Source organism: Rousettus aegyptiacus, unplaced genomic scaffold, assembly GCF_014176215.1.
Source record: "Rousettus aegyptiacus isolate mRouAeg1 unplaced genomic scaffold, mRouAeg1.p scaffold_m13_p_2, whole genome shotgun sequence".
In the NCBI taxonomy this organism is placed as follows: domain Eukaryota; kingdom Metazoa; phylum Chordata; class Mammalia; order Chiroptera; family Pteropodidae; genus Rousettus; species Rousettus aegyptiacus.
Window position 1 is genome coordinate 132904058 of NW_023416295.1, and position 21643 is coordinate 132925700.

The following is a 21643-nucleotide window of genomic DNA, read 5'->3' on the forward strand; positions in this document are numbered from 1 at the left end:
CAAGATTTTGTATTTGAAAGGCATTAGGAAATATGGCTACTTTTCCAGAGATTGGAGACTCAACCCCCTGAAGCAAGTTTGGCGAAGTGTCCCTTGTACAATAAAGACTGTAGTGAAGAATTTCAGGTTTATGCAGTGCTTGGTGCAGTGTTGGCCAGAGAACAGTGTTAAATAAAATAATAGCAACATGTGACATGGAGAGCCTGAGTCTCTCATTCTTATTGCTAAACCCACATACCAGATGGTTATACACACCCATAATCAAGTGTAGAGCCATGTGGGCCGGGGGCTGGCGTGGCCGCTCTGAGTCAGGCTGGCTGCCTTCTCGCTCCCTCTTGTAGAAAAGCTTCACAACCTCCACGAACAGTTATTAGGAGAGGTGCTGGTGCTTTTGAGAGTTCACAGAGTCTTGGATGGGCCCAGACAATTCATGAATGACAGCGATTTCCCTTAACTATATGCAAAATGACATCTTAGCTCCCTTTACCACAGAGATAAGCGACTCTCTAATAAGATCTGTAAACAAACGGTGACCTCAGTGAGAACAAGTAGAGCTGGTTATTTATGAGACCCTTGAAAGTATTAGCTTTAAAAACAAAACAAACAAAACCAACTCTACCTCGAGGACATTATGCTGAGTGAAACTAGTCAGTTATAAAAGGACAAATATGGATGATGCCACTTATATGAGGTCTCTAGAATAGTCACATTTATAGAGAAAGAAAGTAGAAGGGTCATTGCTGGAGGGTAGGCAAAGAGGAAATGGGGAGTTACAGTTAAATGGGTACCCTTTCAGTTTGAGAAGATGAAAGAGTTCTGTGGATGAGTGATGGTCACACAACAATGTGAATGTACTTAAAGTCACTAAGCTGTATGCATGAAAATGGTTAAGATGGTAAATTTTGTTTATGTGTATTTTACCACAATTAAAACTATGTACAATAAACATATAAATAAAGATCTAATGAGTATTTATTTCTTCTCAGGGTCAGTGGAAACCATGAAGATGCTCCTCCTAGCATAAAATTAGAGCAGATGCGTTTCGAAGCATTTTGAAGGCGGTCTTCCGCTTTCATGAAGGTGTTGGATCCCCCCTAGAGCGTGAGTGAGTTTTTCCAGAGCGGAGTGATGCCTTCTTCACCTTTATGTCCTTGTGACTCAAAATATGAAGTTTACAGTGGCCCTGGGCTTATATTATTAAGACAACCTGAATGTTAAATATACTCTTTAGTTCTACCAAAAATTAGTTAAAAAAAAAAAATTAGACTGCTTCTAAAGCAACTGAATTCAGTGGGAGGAGAAATGTATCTCTCTTTGGAATCTGAAGTTATATAAGTCAGACTTCAAAGAACACCAGCGCATTTTTTCATGCTCCATGTGGTTTTTTAACTGAAGAGCTCAAACCTTTGGTGCTCTGACCTCATGTTTCCCTGTGTCTGTAGCTTGGGAAATCAAACTTCACATTTGACCAACCTCTGCTAACTGTCGATTGGTTATTGACTCAGCAAAGAAGAGCCTAATCAATAATTTCCTTAAAAAACAAAAACAAAACAAAACAAAACAAAAACAGTAGTTTGATCTAAAAATGAAGCTTATGTTTTTGTGATCAAAGCAGCTTCTCAGGAAGCCTCAGACTCTTTCATTGATTATGCTCCCAAATGGTGACATAACAGGCTCCTGGAAATATTTCTCACTTGAAGTTCAAGCTAAGACTTCTTATTTTGAACTTATGGTCTCTGTCATGCAATAAAGAAGGGTTTCGTGGGGTCTCTCTGTGTGTCTTAAAGGTTTTGTCTCCCCAGTAATATTCTAAATTCCTTGTGCAGCAGAGATATCAAATTTTGTTTGTAAATTTGGGCTGGAACTCCATTCTAGACACACTGTCTTGGTCAACCACAAACTATTATCAAACATTTCCTGGGTGAAGTATGCTTGTAAGTCATAACTAATTGGTTGACTAAATGACTACTGATTGAATAAATTTTTCTTAATGAAGTAGGTCTTATTTTACTCTGTTCTTTCCTCTTCATTGATGGTCATATATGCAAAATTCATGTTATATATTTTAAACCCAATGTTTTTGTTTTTAATCTCAAAGTGAGGACAGAAGAAGTTATTGTTGGCTGTCTTCTAGATTAGTGATTCACATGACAGATTGACCATTTGTTTATCATTTATTTGTTCATCTACTTAAAAAGAAATTTTCTTTTTATTGTGGTAAAATACACATAACATAAAATTTACCATCTTAACCCTTATATATTTTTTAAAACATAGATATTTTTTACATAGCCTTGAGCAATACTCACAAAAGGCCACAAATGTCTGTGTATGATCTTTCCATCTTGACCATTTTTAAGTGTACAGCTGAGAAGCGTTAAACACATCCATGTTGTTGTGCAACCATCACCACCATCCATCCAGAGAACCCTTTTCATCTTGTGATACCGAAACTCTTTACTAGTTAAACAATAACTCCATATCTCCGGCCCCCTGCCACTAACCACTCACAATCAAAATTCTACTTTTGGTCTCTATGATTTTGATTATTCTAAGTACCTCATATAAATGGAACCATACATTATTTATCTTCTGTGACTGACTTAGTTTACATATCATAACATCCTCAAGGTTAATCCATGTTGGAGCATATGCCACAATTTTTTTCCTTTTTTAAAGCTGAATAGTATTCCACTGTATATATACATACTACATTCTGCTTATCCATTCGTCTGTTGGTGGACACTTAGATTGCTCTCATGTTTGAGCCATTGTGAATAATGCTGCTATAAACATGAGTGCATGTTCATTTACTTTTTAGCTCAACAAAAGCCCATAATGATGTTTTATTTAGAGACATAAATACCACAGGAGGAGGGGGAAAAGCAAGAGGACTCATGAATGACTTCACATACTAGCAAACATCATATAAGCCATCTGTTTAGGTCAGTTCTAAATGCTACCGCATTATGTAGAAAAATAAAGTAGAATCTCTGTTTTACTACATTACAAATCACTAAAGGGTTTTACAGCACTGCCCAAATCTCAGCATGTTTTAGAATCATAAAGATGTTTGCTGCAAGGGATATTAGAGATGATCAGGTTTGTCATTTCTATTCTTAGTTGCACATCAAAATCACCTGTGGTTCTTAAAAAAAATACCAACACATAGATTTCACTCCCAGAGATCTTGATTTAACTGGCCTGGGTGGGCATCAATATTTTTAAAAAGTTTTTTCAGGTAATTCTAATGTGCAGCCAGGGTTGAGAATCATGGATATAGCTTAACTCTCTTCTTCATCCTCATTTAGAGAAAGAAAGGGAAATGATTTGCTGAAAGTGTCACAGAAAATAGTAGAAGAATTCAGAGATTTTTAAATCCCAAAGCTACTACTCAAACTTCTTGAAACTTCCTTTTATAATATTTTGCCTCTAATTCTGTTCTTCAGAAAGTGCAAAAGTCAAGTATTATAAAAAGGTAATTTTTGTTTAACCTAGACTGATTTAAACTGAGATTAAAGGCATGCTGAAAATTTTGTTTTAGTTTTCATTTCAATATCTGAATTGTGATGAAACCAAAAGCTGAAAGATTTCTACCTATTATCAGAAATCTGCCAAAGGAAGACAAAGTCCATGTGAGCTCTGAGATGTTATACTCATCTAAAATAAAATAGAGTAATCAGAGGCATGAAGTTTAAAGAAGAGAAGAAATAGAGATGAATAACAGGACTTATTCTAAAGACGGTTCCATTCTGTTGTACGAGTCAAGTAATGGAAACCTAAGAGGAAATGCAAATGGGCAATAAACCTGTGAAAAGATCCTTGGCTTCTTCATACAGATGCACCATGGTGACTCCTTTGACTTATGACATCTGACACAGGCACTTTGGGAATCTTTCAGGAATATGGATCAATAATGAAGAACATCAAGACTGACTCCACCCTCCTCTCCTGACTGACTCAGAACAAAGAATTAGGCAAATGGAGTAAGGAAGAATTGCTTCGAGAATATTAAGCAAGAATATCAGAACCTTGGTGGATTAATCTGAAAATATGCCCAGGCGGCCCAGCCTCTTGTAATAATCCATACTAAGAAATATTCACAGCATTAAGTGCTTGCTTTCTGTATTAATGTGGACTCATAGTTAGCAAGGGACAGAAACTGAATCAAACTCACTTGAGCTGGAAATAGGAGTTTAAATTCTCCTGTATCCAAACCTGAGGTGCTAATGGGAGTTTGAAGATGGGCATGGACAATAGCAGCCCAGAGTCACATCACCTCCACTGCACAACCAACAAGGAGGAAACCTTCTCAGCAGCTCCGCTTAGAAAAATTCTGGGGAAAGATTCAAATAGTCTTCTTTTGAATCATGTAACCACCTGTAATAACCGTTACAATAAGAAAGAGGAAGGAGTGCTGGGCAGAAAATAAAAAATGGTCACTATAATTCTACATAATGAATAAGTGTTTGTAAAATATACATTTATTTTAATATTCATCTTTAAATTTTAAAACGAATGTTTAAATAGGTTTCCACAGAAAGAATTCCAATTGATAAAACTGTAACTATTAGAAATTGTCAACTCATTATTCATATTTTTCCCTTTATCTCATTTATTGCAATCTTAATTATACACTAATCGTATGATCATTTAATTATTGCTTGTCTGCTCAACTGTAATATAAACTCCATGAGAGCAAGGATGACAAGTATTTTTATTCACAATGATTTTCTCAGCACCTAGAACATTCCTAGCATATAGTTCACATCCAGCACATCCTGTGAATGAATGAAGCATCACCTGAACCTTGATGCTAGATTCAATATAACTCAGCACCAAATAATTACAAAGTTAAAGAAACACAAGTTAAGAAAGACAGAAAGAAAGCTGAAATGAGATGAATGCCTACAATCAGAAGATCTAATTATCCTCACCATTCATGGCTTGACAGGGAATCCGTAGAACAGAAACATGGTAATACAAGGAACAAGTGTCTGATAAGCTAAACATCGAAAACTTAAAATGGTCATAAAAGAAGAAGGTTAAAAATTCTAGCTAATTCTGAAAATTTTAGTTTACAGAAAAGTCGACATTTATAGGTCTAAGCTTAAGAAACTTACAACCTATTACTATATTTCTCTTTGACCCAATTTTGAAATGAAAATATCATAAAGCCAGACATCCAAATAGATCTCTTCACAGGCTTGTATTTAATGGAAAAACGTCCTAATGAAAACGCACAACAGTAAGTCCTCACTCAACATCGGCTAGTTTTTGGAACTATGGTGATACTACGTATAAAGAAACCAATTTTACTATAGGCTCATTGATATAAACAAGAGTAAAGTTCCTACAGCATCTCATCAATGTTATAATAAAATAACATTGAAGAAACGACATTATTCAAGAACCTGCTGTACTTGAGTACGTCATCAGGTTGTGCTAACAATTATGGACTTTCAAAGGCCTCAATTGCACATGTTCTTACCTTATGTACACTTTAATATAATACAACTGTTTGAGTTTCTGTTAATTAAACCCGAAGCTGCCCTTGATAGGACTCCCTGTGCTTGAGCCCAGGCCAGGTCACTGAGACGGTGGGAAGGATTCAGCAGCATTTATCTGCGGAGGTTCTTGGGGCACCTCTTCCCCAGCACAGGTTCTTAATACATGGAGAGAAACAGGTCTGGGGGAGAAGGTGCCATGGACAGGAAGCTGAGGAAGCAGGGCCCTGAACTGTGTATGGTATGGTGGAGAAATGCAATTTAACCTGGATGAGAGGCTGGGCCTAAGGAATGAAAAAGGTTAGAGGAAAAGCAGAGAACAGGAAATTGAGGCTGCTGGGTACCCTGTAGGAAGTGGAGACTTCGGCAAGGTCAGGGGAGGGGCCCTGTGATACTGTGATTTATAATAAGAAATATATATTTGGTTTTCATCCCAGTCCCTGACACAGGGCTCCTAAAACTCTTGTAAATTCCTAAGTGATAAGAGCCCTAAGACCATCTTTGGTTCTAATGAGGCAACTCTGGGTGGGCTCCTGGATGGGGGCTGCTGGTTATCATAAAGACCAAGTCATGATTAGAAGCTTAGAATTTTCAGCCGCATCCTCCATGCTCCAGATTGGGGAGAAGGGCTGGAAATAGAGTTTATTATTGATCATGCCTACACAAGGAAGCCTGTATAGATCCCCAAAGTAGGTGGGTGCAGAGAGCTTCCAGGTGCATGAACACGTGGAGATTCGGGGAGAGGGCATCAAACTCTTGTGTCCTTTCCTCATACCTTTCCCTATGCATTTCTTCCATCTGGCTGTTCCTGAATTATATCTTTTTATAACAAACCAATAATCTAATAAGTGAAATGTTTCTCTGAGTTTAGTGAGCTGCTCTAGCAAATTAAAGAGGTGGTAATTGTGACCTCCAATGAATAGTCAGTGGGTCAGAAGCCCAGGTAACAACCAGACTTGTGATTGGCATCTGGAATGGAGGCAGGGAGGCACTCTTGTAGAGTTGAGCACTTAACCAGTCGGATCTGATGCTATATCTGGGTAAATAGTGTCAGAATTGAGTTAAATTGTAGGATACCCAGCAGGTATTGGAGAATTGGTTGGTGCTGTGGAGAACCCTGCCTCCATTTTGGAACTGGTAACTGAATCATCTTAGACCTCCTATGAAAATGGAGAAGAGACTCACACAGAGGTGACTCCTGTGACTCTCTGACAGGGAGCTTCATGCCTCTGCTTAAAGGTCTGGGATGATAGTCCACATGGGCACATGTGAATTCAAGGCCAGTAATTTGCTGCTGCTTTGTGAATTTACCTTACCTTGAACCCCGGTTGAGCAGGCTGGCCAGAGTACTTTCCTATGCACACTCACTTTCCTTCCCTCTACACAACTTGCCCTGTCCTGGGTGAGGGTATCTTCACCACAAGGATTACCTCACCGTTAATTATTTAATTCCATAAACAAGGGAAAATTACACAGTAAGGAGAAATGTGAGGACTTTAGCCTATAAAACAGTACTTGCTATTAGAAAGAGAAAATAGAAAGCGCCAGCTCTTCTCTGTCAGCAACAAGATTGTATTTGGAGGGTCTTGTGGCAAAGCAGATAGAGCGCCAGACCAGGAGTTGAAGCAATAACTTTCTAGCAATGGGTCTTGCAGACTCTGCTGGACAGCTCTGGGTGAGTCATTCACCCTCTTGTCTGTTTCTGCTTCTGTGAAAGGATGAGAGGATATCTAAATTCTCTTCCAGATTTAATTTTCTAACTTTCATATGGTTTTCAATTAAAAAACGATAATAGCATCATTATTAGGATATTTTTCTACACTTTATGGGAAGATATAGAAAGTATTTTCCAATATTTATGAGGAAATAAAAGAGCTGCAAGAAAGTACCTGTCACATTTAAGCGTCAGCTGATGGGTGTTTTCTTTTGAAAGACACCAGCATTTTGTCACTCTTTCAATCACTCATGCTCCGCTTGCTTTCCCCTGTGACTTTTTTCTTCCAGAAGCAATTTTAAAGCTACTTCTTTCTTACTAGAACCTTTTCTAAAGGGACAAAATGTTTTCCCTACAAAAATCCAATCAGTATTTACTGAATGACAGCTTTGGGTAAAGCATTGACAAACTAAATGTTAAAATTTAAGTTTTGAGCAGGTTTCTTCCCCTTTGCGTGTAATCAACGCGCGTACTCATGTAATCGCCACAGAGCATCTTCTTTTCTTTTTCATTCCCCAGTCTCTACTACCTCAGGCTCTACGACCCTCCCACCAAATCTATCCCCACTGATTCCACATGCACAGCACTACACACTTTTCTCCCTAAAATACTGCCTTCGCCCTCCAATGTCTGTAATGACTACAGGATAAAGTCTAAGGCCTTGACCCAACCCTATCTGATCAGCCGAGCTCCCATTACTTCCTTACACTTGTAGTCTATAGTCCAGCCTCTGGGAAGAGTTCTTATCCTAGGCTCATCCCAGACACTTCCCACTTTGCTCATTCTCCTTGCTGACTTGGAACATCTTCTCTCCTTCTCTCTGGGAATCTGAAAGCTACTGGTCTTTCAAAACCAAGCCAGAATCCCCCTTCCTCTTGAGCTTTCCTGAACTCTGCATCTTGCGGGGCCCTATCTCTACTTTGTACAGTCCACTGCCTGGTGCAACAAAAGAAATAACCATGTTAGCCTGTGAGGTATTCCCTCAGGGGGCCGAGACTTCCTCAGTGGGGGTGGGTCCACTCTTAGTCAGCACGAGCTTCAGTTTCCCCTAAAACATGGTCAGGTGAGGCCGGAGTCACAATACAAAGGTAGTCCCCTCACTAGTCTCATTAGAACAGGACTGGGAGGCATAGGGTGAGCAGCTGCCAGCGAGATGGGAAACCAGAGGAAGAGCAGAGATACCGTCCCTCACCAGGTGTGCTCTCTTGGGTGTCATCCATTGTGTCTTTCTATGGCCTCCACCCACCAAAAACATCTCTTTAGAGTAATTAGAAGATGATGGGTAAAAGTCGAATTTCCTAGGGCATGGCTACCTGGGTTTTTTCCCAGGGCCCAACACAATTTAACTTGAATCTTTAACTCAGTGGGTCAAAATGACTCACAAAGTGGGTCAAGTTAATGCAAGTGGTTCTCTAAGTTGGTTATTATCTCCATTTTACAAGTAAGAAAACCATTAATGTCAAAAGGTTAGCTGCCTTTCCCTAAATCACACAGCCAGTAATTGGCAAAAGTGAGCCCAATAGCTGTTTCCATTTTCATTTTGTTTTATTTTAATTCGATGGAAGAGCCTTAGCTGAACCATCTTTACTATAAAACCAGAGGAAAGAAACTTACCCATTTGCAGGAAGTAGTCTTCAACACTTTCCTGTCTTCTCATATGATATCTCTAGGATCTCAGTTCCTCTCATTATCTGAAATAAGAAAATGGCATGAGTTTAATTATTCATTTTCCATCACCCTTAATGAGAGGATTAACTGCCATGTGAAACAAAAGGAAATAGTCTGACCTTCAGACTCTCAGGAAGTGATAATTAACTAAAACCTCAAGTCAGTTTAAATGGACAAATGGAAAGTGTTCTACTGATTTTGATGCAAATGTGCTATGAGGATCACTAATTGAAGTCACAAAATGGGGCAATGAACAATGAGAAAATAAATGTGCTAAAAATAAACATTTTTTAAAATTATGTTCACAGGCGCTCTTCAGAAGTTTCCAAAGCTCCTTTGATTTACCTGAGGTCCCAAGGTTTTGAGCGTGGGTGGAAAAAGGGTTGTAGGGCCGTGGCTTGTAGAGAGGACAGGGGAGGGGAGGCTACGTGGATGAGGCAAGAGTCAATTCTGTTTCTGATACATGGAGCATCAAAAAAGTAGAGGCTAACTTAGAGACCTGTTAGTCATAGCTTCAGGACCGACTGGTTGGTTTTTCATTAACTGGTTGATTGGTTTGACTGAAAGTTACTGTGAGAATGATTCATGGAACCATTCTGGTGCATGGCATGTAAACATAGCCTTCTAATCTAGATCTTGGCTATTAAAATGATCATAAATAGCTGTGAATTACTACTGTTGTGCAATTCTTGCCTTCATTATGGCTTCTGGCAGAGCAGATGGGAGTCACATTCCAGGCATTGCTGCAGCCCCCATCTTTTACTTAGCATATAATGAGTGCAGTATGGTGGATGCTACACAGATGACAAAATGGCACTTCCTTGCCCTACTCTATCCCAAAGAAACACATTTTTCAAAAAGGCATCAAGCCTTAAAAGCCTCACACACACTGCATGATATATAAATATATAACTGCCCAAAATATGGCAAAATGAATCACTATTAATATCTCAAAGAGTCATGGGGATTTAAGCCATCCAATTCCTCTGCCAAAAGTTCTGAATGTTTGCTCAGTGCTTTGATTTTTTTTTTTTTTGTACTCTGTTCTTGATTTGCTTCAGTACATTTTCTATTTAGATACTCCACCAAGTATGTGTCAAATTTTATCTGTGACCTTACTAGGACATACCAGAGCATACAGGACAGGAATGGAAGGCCTTTAAAGCTACTGGGGTTTGAAAAATTATGCTTGCTTAACAAACATTTTCCATTTCTCCCAATCATAGCAACCATTCCCTTTGCCATATATGCCGAAATCGCTAAAGAGAAACTGAAGAAACTCTCTAAGTTATTTACATTGATGATAATATTGTATCATTAACTATTTGGAATTCAAATTCAAGGCTCTTTAGATTGAGCCATATGAAATTGCCAGTAGTCAATCATTTCTGACCAATAATGGGAATTTTATTGTTCAACCTATCATTACAATGCATTGGCCCTAAAAGAAAACCTAGAATCTCCTCCTGACATCACAAAGACTTCTTGCAGACTGGTGGTATGTTGATTAGATAATTGTATAATGAAGTCCTGGAGGAGTAGGTGGGGACAGGGGGGGTAGATAAAATAATTTATTATCTTTACATTATTTATTATTATTACAAGTCACTATGTGAAACTGCACAAAAAAAAAATAGTAAGACATGTCAAAATGCTTTAATCTACTTATATTCCCTGATACATTCTACTTGAAAATTTCCACACATAATCATCATGATCGCCAGACTTTTCCAAGCATTGAAATCGTTTCTCATGTTTAAAAGCTAATGACATTAAAATATGATTTTGGTAGACCATGTTTTCTAATGAGCAAGTGGCCTGTGAGTCTATAATATAAATATATTAACAAAGATAATTGCTAAGAGCAATTTAGTTTCTTGAGAATTTTCTGGGAGTCAATAGCATAGCGGTTTTAGATAAAAGCTATTGTCTCCGAGTTCTCTTCTTAAAAATAAAGCACAATAAACCAAAGTCTTCTTTTTAATTCACAGTTTTCTCCATTGATATAATTAGAATGAAAAATATTAAGGCAGCTAATAATAATTTTGGCATTTAATATATGATGGATACTAAATGGTGGATTATTAAATGCATAATAATTAAGAAGATTTTGTGTCACAAGTATAGGTCAAAAGATAAATGATAAAAAAAAAAAGTTAATGAGTCTTAGAATGAGATTTCAGTCATGGGAAGAATCTCATTTTACTAAAGGAAAACCAGGGATACAAGAAAGCCAAATAAATGGCAGAACTATTCCACTCATTGTTAATACCACAGTGACTAGCATTCAGCTATCTTGACTCCCCACATCAATGATTTTTCCTTCTATAATCATAGTTTAGTTCTAAATAATATTTTGTTCTTTTCTACCTATATTTCTTTTCCTCGGAAACTTCTGGAACATATAACAAAAGATGTGCTCAATAAATGAATATCTTAAAATGAACTTAATATCATAAGTGATTCTATTTAAGATCAGATATCTAGGTTTTTCAAATTTGTTGAAACAAGATGATTAAATAAAAATCAGTCAATTCTTAGGGATTTATCACCATAAGCTAAAGTGTAATTGGCCTTTCCCAAGGCCAGAAAACATTTCCTTTCTATCTCACCCTTTTTGGGCTCTCTGTTTATCTCCTGTATGGAAGGCATCGGATTCGAGATACTAGAGGATTGCACAAGACTCAAATTTCTTACTCAATATTATGAACAGGAATCTGAACCAGCACAAAGTTAATAATAGCTTTACCACATTACTTGTAAACCGAACAAAACAACCAAAGGGAAAAAGTACTTCTAGTGAAAAAATTCCTAATATCTTTTTTAGTAAAAAGATAAACACATACAAGAAAAAGAAAAGCAAGTATGATTGATGAATGAATGATCTAGTTGGTTTCTACATTAACAATGATTCATTCTGTAAAAATTGAAATGTTTAGAAACTAAATTATACTATTGTACCAGAAAAGTACATAATATGCTAGAGAACCAAACATGCTCAAAACATAATTTTCTTTTATTTCCATATGTGACTTTTGAGTTTTCTGAATATTACTCTTACCATTAATGACATAGAAAAGGGAAATAAATGTTAATGGTAGTCTCTCAGAAAAAGCTGTCTTTTATGCATTGAAATAATTTATCTAAAACAGTATTTATGAATAGTCCTGTATTTGACAATTTCTATTAGTATTCCCTCAATTTCTATTAGTATGGCCTTAGATCAATTCTGTGAGAATGGCCTCTTTTCCAAGGAAATAGTTAAACACTGCACAGTGTAGCCCTTTGGAGTCACTGGGTTTATATACTTACACCTGCACTGATGCAAATATGCTACACGCCTACTGTGTCTTCATCCGAAAGTCAGTTTTGTGACTCGCATGTAATAGATGTGAGCTTGTGGATTTGTGAGTCAATGTTGGGAGAACTCAGATGGAATGGGAGGTTCAGAAAATTGCCTCAGAAAATTGCCCTTTCAATTGCCTATACTGACATCTTTAATCACAACTTTATGAATGTGAATGGGCCATTGCTAAGTCTTCTTTTTCTGAGCTAAATAAAGTCTAATATTGTTTTCTTCTCCTCCTCGTGCTCTTCAAACAATTCTAGCAGTGCTCACACAAGTCCAAGGATATATGGAAATCAGAAAAAGTGGTAAAGGGAAAAGGAAAGTTTCTGAAGAGGTGAAATCTGAATATCAGGCCCCAGCATTCTCAATATATTCATGAGGTGGAGAAAGAATATTTGTTCAAATTACATATATGACATGTATCCATTCAAACGAATACTACGGTTGTTAGATATTGCACTGAGGTGCTAAGTGTGCGAAGATGGTGGGGACATAGGTCCTTTTTTCAAAGCACTTACAGTTTGACAGAAGAGTTGATATGGTGTGTGTGTGGAAAATGTGGGTACGAGAAAAGGTTTATGTGTAATGATGAACCCCTTTTAAGCAGAGTAAGTGGTCAGCTACTGAGATCATAGATGGTACTCTGGGAAGACTCCTAAAATATATTTTAACTGATGCTAAAAATGATATCATGAATTGTTATTTCTTAGTATCTAAAATTGCCTTCTCCCTACACTGCTTTCCTAAGATGTTACTGGAAAAGTCAGAAAACCAAGTACTTGGTAACATAAAAGTTTCAGATCACTTCTCTTACCTGGGAGAGCAGGGCCACACCAAAGCACTGGGTGCCTGGAGGAGGAGAAAAACCCATTAGTCAAGAGATTATTCTTTGCTAGGAATCAAATTTTCCTGAAATTACTCAAATTAAAAAGAGGACTTAACTGTAAAGATAAAGCCAGTAATCCTACAGATGTCCAGAAGCAGAAAACAAAGTCCAGATGGACTTCAGAGAGACTGAAGCTGCAAACTAGTAAGTCAGAAACACAAGTCTGTTTGTCTCTGTTCTATTTCTTTTGCTTTTGACTCTTTCTCTTTTGACTCTTCTTGCCTTTTAAAGCATGTCTAATTTCTTTTCTCAATAGTACTAGCTTCCTCTGATTATTTGAAATTTTGTTCTCAAGTAAATTTTGTTGCACTTGTCTTTGGCATGCACTGGTGCCAACCTTAGCCCTCACTGGATGTGCCAATCCACAACCACTGATTGTGGTTTCTGTAATTTGGCTCAAATTCTTGAGAGTCTTATTTTCGTCCACAAGTCTGTTCCTCATCTATTTAGAATAGGGTGAGGTGGACATGGGATGAGCTTAGGGCCACTTAGGCCTGTCCTTTACAGCAGACTGTGAATGGGAAGGAATTCTCAAAGATAGTGAAATAAGGGTTATGTGAACACAAGCACTGAGATATTGTGACAGTCAATCTGATAACCAGGATGGCTGCTAAGTGTCTGTGGGGCAAAAAGCGTGGACCGTGTAAAGATGCCTGCTGGACAGAGATGATTCACATCCCGACCAGGACGGAGTGGACATCCTGAGATTTCATTATGTTATTCAGAATAACTCATAATTTAAAACTTATAAGTCATTTACTGCTGGAATCTTCCATTTGATATTTTCAGATCACAGCTGACAGCAGGTGATTGAAACTGAGAAAAGGAAAAAACAGACTGGGGCGAGGAAGAGGCTACTGTAGTCATAAGGGAAATGCAAATTAAAAGCACAATGGAATACCACTACCTACCCACCAAAATTATTAGGATAAAAAAGATGGTGCTGACAAGGATGTTGAGGAATAGGAATTCTCAAATACTGCTTGTGAGAATAAATTGGTATAACCACTTTGGAAAACTGGCAGTTACTACTAAAGTTGAATAAATGCATAACCTGTGACCTAGCAAATACACACCTACATATATATCCAATAGATACGTATAAAATTGTCTCCTTCAAAAGATATGTATTAGAATGTTCGTGGCAACAATACTCGTAATAGACAAAAATTGTAAACTACCCACATGAACAACAAAATGACTAGTTAAATTGTGATATAGTCACACGGTGTAATACTATACGGCAGTGAGAATGATCTACCACCACACGCAAAAATGTAGATGACTCTTTCAAGCACAAAGTTGAGCAATAGAAGCCAAGATTACATATTTCATTTATATAAAGTATAAAAACAGGCAGAACTAACTTATGTCGTTAGAAGTGAGGAGTGTGGTCACCATTGGGAGGTTGGTGACTGAAAGGGAACACATATAGAGTGCTAGCAAATGTTTTGCTCCTTGATTTGGGTGACATTGCCCTCGTTCTGCTAATCCTCTTTCTGTGCATGCTGCATGATCCTTGTCTCATGACTGTTTGTGGAATTTTTTTTCAGCAAATGGTTGGACAGAACTCAATTTATGCTCGTGTAGTTATTTGGTTTACTTTCAATATACGTATTTGTCATGTTTTACTGAGGTTCTGCAAAATGCCTGCTTCTCAGGACTGGCTTTTCTCGCCAGGTGGCTCTGCAGCTTTCTGATATCTTTCTGATAAGAGTTCTGTGTTCTTTGTCCATCTGACTCTCTTCTGCTTGATCACCGTCGGCTTTATTTATAATGTTGTTTTGCTTTTGCATTCTCTGTTGTTGTATAAATGAAGGAAGAAGGAGAGATTATATTTAATAGAAAGAGTGATTTTCTAATTGGGGCAGAGTTATGAGGTCACTGTTTTTCTTGTGTAACTTAAGATTTCATTGATTAACTACTTGGCACCTCCTGCCCAGGGATGACAGTGCCATATCAGTCAACCTGAATACGTGGTCTTATCAGCTGACAATACCTCTTTCGTGGCAATGGATTTGTCTAACAGCTTGATACCACTAAACATTAAACTTGTCAAATTAATTATATACTCTTTTCTATTATTTCCCACTTACCAAAGATGTATGATTATAAACTTGGGTTCCTTAAACTTTCTGATAGGCAGAGAATATGATTAGGTTGATAATCAAGTTCTGATTCACTTGATTTTTGCTTTAAATTAATAGGTATGTATTTTGGTTTATATTATAAATCATTCTACATGCATCAAGTTAACTCTGGGACACCAAAAATATTAAGTTTCTGGATCTGCCATGCTGACCTATGTTGATATTATTAAGGTGACCCCGTCTGGGGATCCCACTATTTAGGTTTCCCCCAGACATATTCAACAAACAAACAAATGAACAAACAACAGTTTGATTCTTGTTGGGTCAACATATATTCTGCTTGTGAAAATAGAACTAAGATTCTCAGTTTTTTTCCCAGAAGAAGAGATTTAGAAAAGAGGGATTTAAATGTCCAATAGTTTTAATAAATCTAATTGAGTCAATGGAAAATTCTGCTTTGAGATAAATGTGGACTACTGCCACAACAGAATTTTTTCTTTCCATTATCCTGCTGTTTCTGTAAAGTAAAAAATGTCCATGAACAGACCCATACTCCAGTAACTTGTTTAGATTTGCACCTGACCTCTTCTGCACAACAGCTTCCAAGGAAATCTTCCTTGGTTTCCTACCGTGCATTTCTATCACAATCCAAGAAGCAAGTAGCAGCATGTCAAAAACTGTTCTCTGGAGAGAGCAATTATTACTATCACTTTTTATTTTACTTTTCCCTGTAGTTCAGAAACCCTTTGGGTACTCTCCAGTGTGTGTTGAGATTGCCAATCATCACTCTTAATTAAAGGGCTCCACCTTGGATGTTCCCTACAACATGCCAGCTTTAAGGAGGGACTTTGAGAAGCCCAGGCATGCAGACTCGTGGCTCATTGCAGCCTGAAGCAGCTGAGAGGGCACCATGAAGAGTAAGGCAGGGCTAAGCCAATGGCAGGTCCTTCAAACAAGAACCTGCTGTACTATGGTACAACTGGACTCAAGGGAGCCACATAATAAGTACAGAAATCACTGTAGTGAGACACTTCTCCAGCTCTGTTTATTTTGTACATAAACCAAGCTTCGGTTCCATTAGATTCAACAAACATTTGTTAAATATCTGTGCTGTGTCAGATCATTTCCAAAGCATAGGGCAATAAAGATGAATAACACATGATAGGGACTTAGCATAATACTCTTATAGCTTTATAGTTCCAAAGCACTTTTCATATGCGTTATCTCAGTTAACATTGTGAAATCAAACAGTGATTATATTGGTACTACATTTCCTTTTTACAAATGGAGAAGCCGAGAATCTGAAAGACCAGGTCATCTATCCAAAATTATACGTACAGTTAATAAGTGAAAGTTCTGGCACCAGAACCCAGGGATTTGATTCTTTATGCCCTTTTTAATTTATTTTTTTAAATATTGCTATTTGGCATACAATTGGAGGATGTTTCAGACCCTTTGTATGTATTGGGAAAGAGATACTACTTTCATTTTGTATAGTTCTCTTTATTATGAATGCCATGGATAAAATGGACCATACAGTTTATATTATCATTGCTTAATTCTGAGATAATTTTCATCCTTGACCATTCAAATGGTTTCTCACATATCTAACTGCCGTATTAATATTTTTGAATACCCAGAGTACATATTTTCTGTTGCAAATATTTTGGCTCTTGGTTATATCCAATTTGAAATTGAATTGTATACTGTCTTATATCCTATACTTATTTCAAATAACACTGCACATTCCTAGAGGAGAGCGACCCTATCATGGCTCTAGGAGTGTGGCCAGGACTGACAATATTTGCTGAATGGAATTTAAATTATGGCTAACCTTTCTACTCCCTAATGGGAAACATTAGAGCTAATGGTTAAGTATGAGATCAAATGAGACAGATGTGGGTGAAAGGTCTGGTTCTACTGCTAATCTTGAAGAAGCTATAGAAAACAGCTAAGCCCCACTTCTCTCATTAGAAAATAGGGATGTTAATGGCCATCTCTTCGTGCCCTTGTAAGAATTAAATAAGAAGCCTGGTGTGTAGTGAGAATGCCATAAATGTTGTGTCTCATTACCAAGCCCACTTTCTTGGATCTTTCTAGAGGTCTTTCTATCTTTCCCTCTATGAATGTGATGTTTCTTTTCACTATTACAAACTGAAAGGTCAGAACTCCAGAGCAAATTATGCATGGGACATCTACCACGAGGGCCTTGTATTTGCTGAAAATAATTGAATAAGTATTTGCAATAATGCTGGCCATATAATAGAGTTTATTATTTTTTCTTTATTTCATGTTAATGTGGTTAGTAATTAATGATGGCTTCAAATCAGATATTTCCTTGAATAATCAGATAGCACCTTTACAAAGATACGATAAATTAATTACTGCTACAGGAAAGCATGAAATAGGAGTCCGAATGCTGCATATAGTTCTCTAAACCGCGTTTGTTAAATATTATCTGTATTTATCAGAGAGACAAAATTAGCCTCAGTTTTGAGAGAGATAATAGCATTTAGGAATTCAATTAGATGATCCCTTCGGGCTGATAATGAGCAAAATGAAAATCAGAGCACCTATCATTCATGACCGAAATCACAAGAGGTAACTGTAATGCCAGATGCAGGGCTTTGACACACTGGATATTATAAAGCAAATTATCATATGCTTATTTCATCCTGAGGGCTGAGAATTTCGGAGTATTAAAAAAAAGGGTCTGCTTGTTTTTCTCATTATATAATCGTGACAAAGAGAAAATCATCCTTTTGCAAACTTTCCAGGTTCCTCACTACAATGGAGAAATGTAATTCACCAATAAAATGAGTGGCATTCTCTGGTTCTTTACATTTTTTTCCCTGTCTCTTCCAATTTTTCTACAATGATCACATAGTATTTTTAGAATTAGGAAAAAAGGTTTTCAGTTGTTTATTTTTGTCTCTCGCTGGAAAAAAAAAATGGTGATCTGGGGCAGGGGACTATGGTACCTTCACAAAGGCTGATCTAAGAATGTGTTGTGGAGAAAGATTCACAGCTGCTGAGACTTGATCTCAACCAAGCGCGCTGAATCCCAGAGCTGGAAATGTGGACAACTGGCCAACAAGAAATATGTCAGTGACTATAGATGCCTCATTCCAGAAAAGACTTGCATGATTATCATAGCATTTATGTGTTGTTGTAGTTCTCAGACTAAAGAATAGTGCCCAGCACATACTAGATGCTTAGTAAATATTTGCCAAATAAATAATTGTAATGTTAAGAGGGAACAGCAATTATTATACCTCAGATCAGGGGAAATCAGAGTCACTTCCTGCCTGAGAAGTCAGAAGAGAGTTTTGTTCTCTGAAACTAAAATCTCTGAATATTATGTAGGAATCACAATAAAGCTGAAACATCGATGCCCATGACTTAGTCATATGTAACTCTGAACAGTTTTAAGTTCTCATTGTGCTTTTTCTTATCATAAAAGTATTACAGAAGTATAGAAAATGCAGATAAGGGAAGAGAAAAAAATTTTAAACCATTGTTATGACAGATACATACTGTTTCAGATGATCTATGCATACGTATAATTCCTATATATATTTTCTTTTACAAAAGTTGAAATAGTACCTTTTTGTAATTTTTTGCTGTGGCACCAGATATTTCTCTGCCACATTACTTTTAATGACAGTATAGTTCGACACCAGATGGATGTACACTAATTTATTCACCCACATCCCCGTTGCACGTTAAGGAGGTACCATATTTTTTTCTGTTAGAAATGATGCTGCAATGAATGTGTGCTACCCCTATCATAACTGAATACTTAATAGATTAAAATGATCACATAGTATTAAAATAGATTAAAACTATCGAGAACCTCCTCTAAGTTACTTTTCCTGAAGCAGGAATGGTACTGACACCACTCACCAGGGAGGAGGAGGAGCTTGTGTCTGCAAAGCACAGTGACAGCTGACTCCGATGAGGAAATTAAACCTAGACCTGCTCTGATTAGTACCTGTGTTCTAAAAGTCCGTGTTCCTGGGGCTGGGCAATAGCAGACACATTGTTATCAGATATCAGATTAATTTGAAGCTCCCTAGGCTAAAAATGGAGGGAACTGAGAGGACGTGCAAATAAGACCCACATGCCCTCTGTGGGAGAAGCCCATAGTGGGACGGGCAACTCTTTAAGCAATCCCCACTCACCCATCTGATCTTTCTCCTGTTTTCAGGAACACAGACCGGATAGGTTCTTTTAAAAAATATATAGTTGAGATAAAATTCACATTATTGTGAAACCAACACCATTTAAGAAATCATTAATTGTCATATGCTTTATCATTTCTTGGGGTTTATGGAGAGATTAAAGTACTTTTTTCCCCGAGAATAAAACTTAGATCTCTTCAGCTCATAAAATTCCTAGGTTTCTGTAATTACACAGGGGTTTAACACTTTTATAATTGAAGACTCAGGGTAAATGGGGCTTTAGGTCTCAAGACTGAAAATAATAAGGTGCTGATGCCCCATATTCTAAGTTCAAGTGTGCTAAACCAACCATGCGAGACTTTCAAAGGGATATTTCCAACTGGTTCTACAACCATTAGCCAAAAAACCCCAACCAAACCTTGAAAACATGCTAAGTGAAAGAAGCGAGACACAAAGGCCACATATTGTATGATTCCATTTATATAAAATGTCCATAATAGGCAAATCCATAGTGACAGAAAGTAGGTTCGTGGTTGCCAGGGGCTGGGAGGAGGGGGGTAATGGGAGTGACTGCTTAATGGGTACAGGACTTCTTTGGATGGAGCGGGATGATGAAATTATTCTGGAATTAGATAGTGGTGTTGGTTGCACAATGATGCGAATATATTAAAATCACAAAATAGTATACTTTAAAATGATCAAATGGTGAATTTTATCTCAACTATATATTTTTTAAAAGAACCTATCTGGTCTGTGTCCCTGAAAACAGGAGAAAGATCAGATGGGTGAGTGGCGATTGCTTAAAGAGTTGTCCGTCGCACTATGGGCTTCTCCCACAGAGGGCATGTGGGTCTTATTTGCACGTCCTCCCAGTTCCCTCCATTTTTAGCCTAGGGAGCTTCCAGGACGAAGCCACAACTTGCCACATGCCTCCTGGAATTCAGAGAGCACAGGGGCTGGTGCCCGAGTCACCACATAGTGAGAAACACAGTACTGGGTGAGAGATGGTTCTACCACAAATCTTGGGCAATTTAAAAAAAAGCAACTGGAGTAGACCGAATAAAAAAACGGGCTGCTGCAGGAGCAGAGTGCACTTCCAGAGAGGGTGGGCAAAAATATGTGTTTCCTTTGGGCCAAGGTGACAGTCATGTTGTAAAAACCCTACCAAGAGTGCCACCCCCAGGGTGAGGACACCTCAACAGAAAGCTCCTGTGTGCAACAATCAGGCTCTACAGTGGTAGAAACCTCAGTGAGCACTGTCCCTGAAGAACACCAATGTGTACCCCAGGTTTAAAAAGAGGCGACATTACATATCTGCTGGTGTCCCAGCTACACCCGATTATAGGATACATGCTATAATCAAATGAGATATGGCATCCGAAAGCCCTTCATAAGATATAAAGTGATACCAAAGTGTTCATTCTTAGTAAAAATGACTCCGAATCACCAAGCTAGAGCTCTAACAATTTGTTGTCTCATATCTCTAATTTCTTAAGTGTTTGATTGCAGCCTGAGACATTCTGGAAATGACAGGGCCAGAAGAACCTGAAATTGCATCTGTTCCAATCCCTGCTCCTAGACAGGAGTTACTTCCAAACCCGGCCAGATACTCCCAGGACAATACGCATCTCAGCATGCCAGATTCAGAATTATACCAAATGTAAATCCCCCTTTTACTATCTGTTGGAGTCATTACTGAATGGTCAAAAATACCAATAGATTGTGCCACGTGGAAAAGGCTAGAGGAATATCTATCTGTCCTATTTTTAAACTCCTGAGAAGGCAATTCAACCATCTGTCTTGGTAACCCATTCCAGGCTGGAACTACCCTGTCACAAACGTCTCTTCCGTCTAATCTAAATCCTTCAAATGGAGCCTCAAGCTAAATTCATTTCATTCCATTTTCAAATAATTTGGAACACAATTACCATCTGGGTTATAGAATTATACAATGTCACAGGGTTATGGTGAATAGTAAATGAAATAATGCATGTAAAACAGAAAGCTTAGTCTCTCGCACATCATAATGGCCCAATATAGATTTACTATTAACATCATTATATGTACCAGGGCTCGTTCAGTCACAAGTGACAGGAACACAACTCAAAATCATTTCAGCTAAAAAAGGAAGGGAGTGGAGGATGTAACTAAAAAGGAAGTAAAATGTGCGGCGGCCTTCAGGTCTTACTCGATCTAGGACTCAAACAATGTTTGCAGGGTTCCTCTTCCCCCATCTTCCCCTCAT

At 37.8% G+C, this 21643-nt stretch overlaps 1 protein-coding gene across 1 annotated transcript in view; it reads right to left on the reverse strand.

The window, feature by feature from the left end:
• PCED1B (PC-esterase domain containing 1B) overlaps positions 1-21643 on the reverse strand; it is a 113089-nt gene that overhangs the window by 88831 nt on the left and 2615 nt on the right. Inside the window, exon 2 of the mRNA XM_036236582.1 lies at positions 8836-8912. The gene's annotated coding sequence lies outside the window, so the exon portion shown is untranslated. The remainder of the gene's footprint in view (positions 1-8835; positions 8913-21643) is intronic.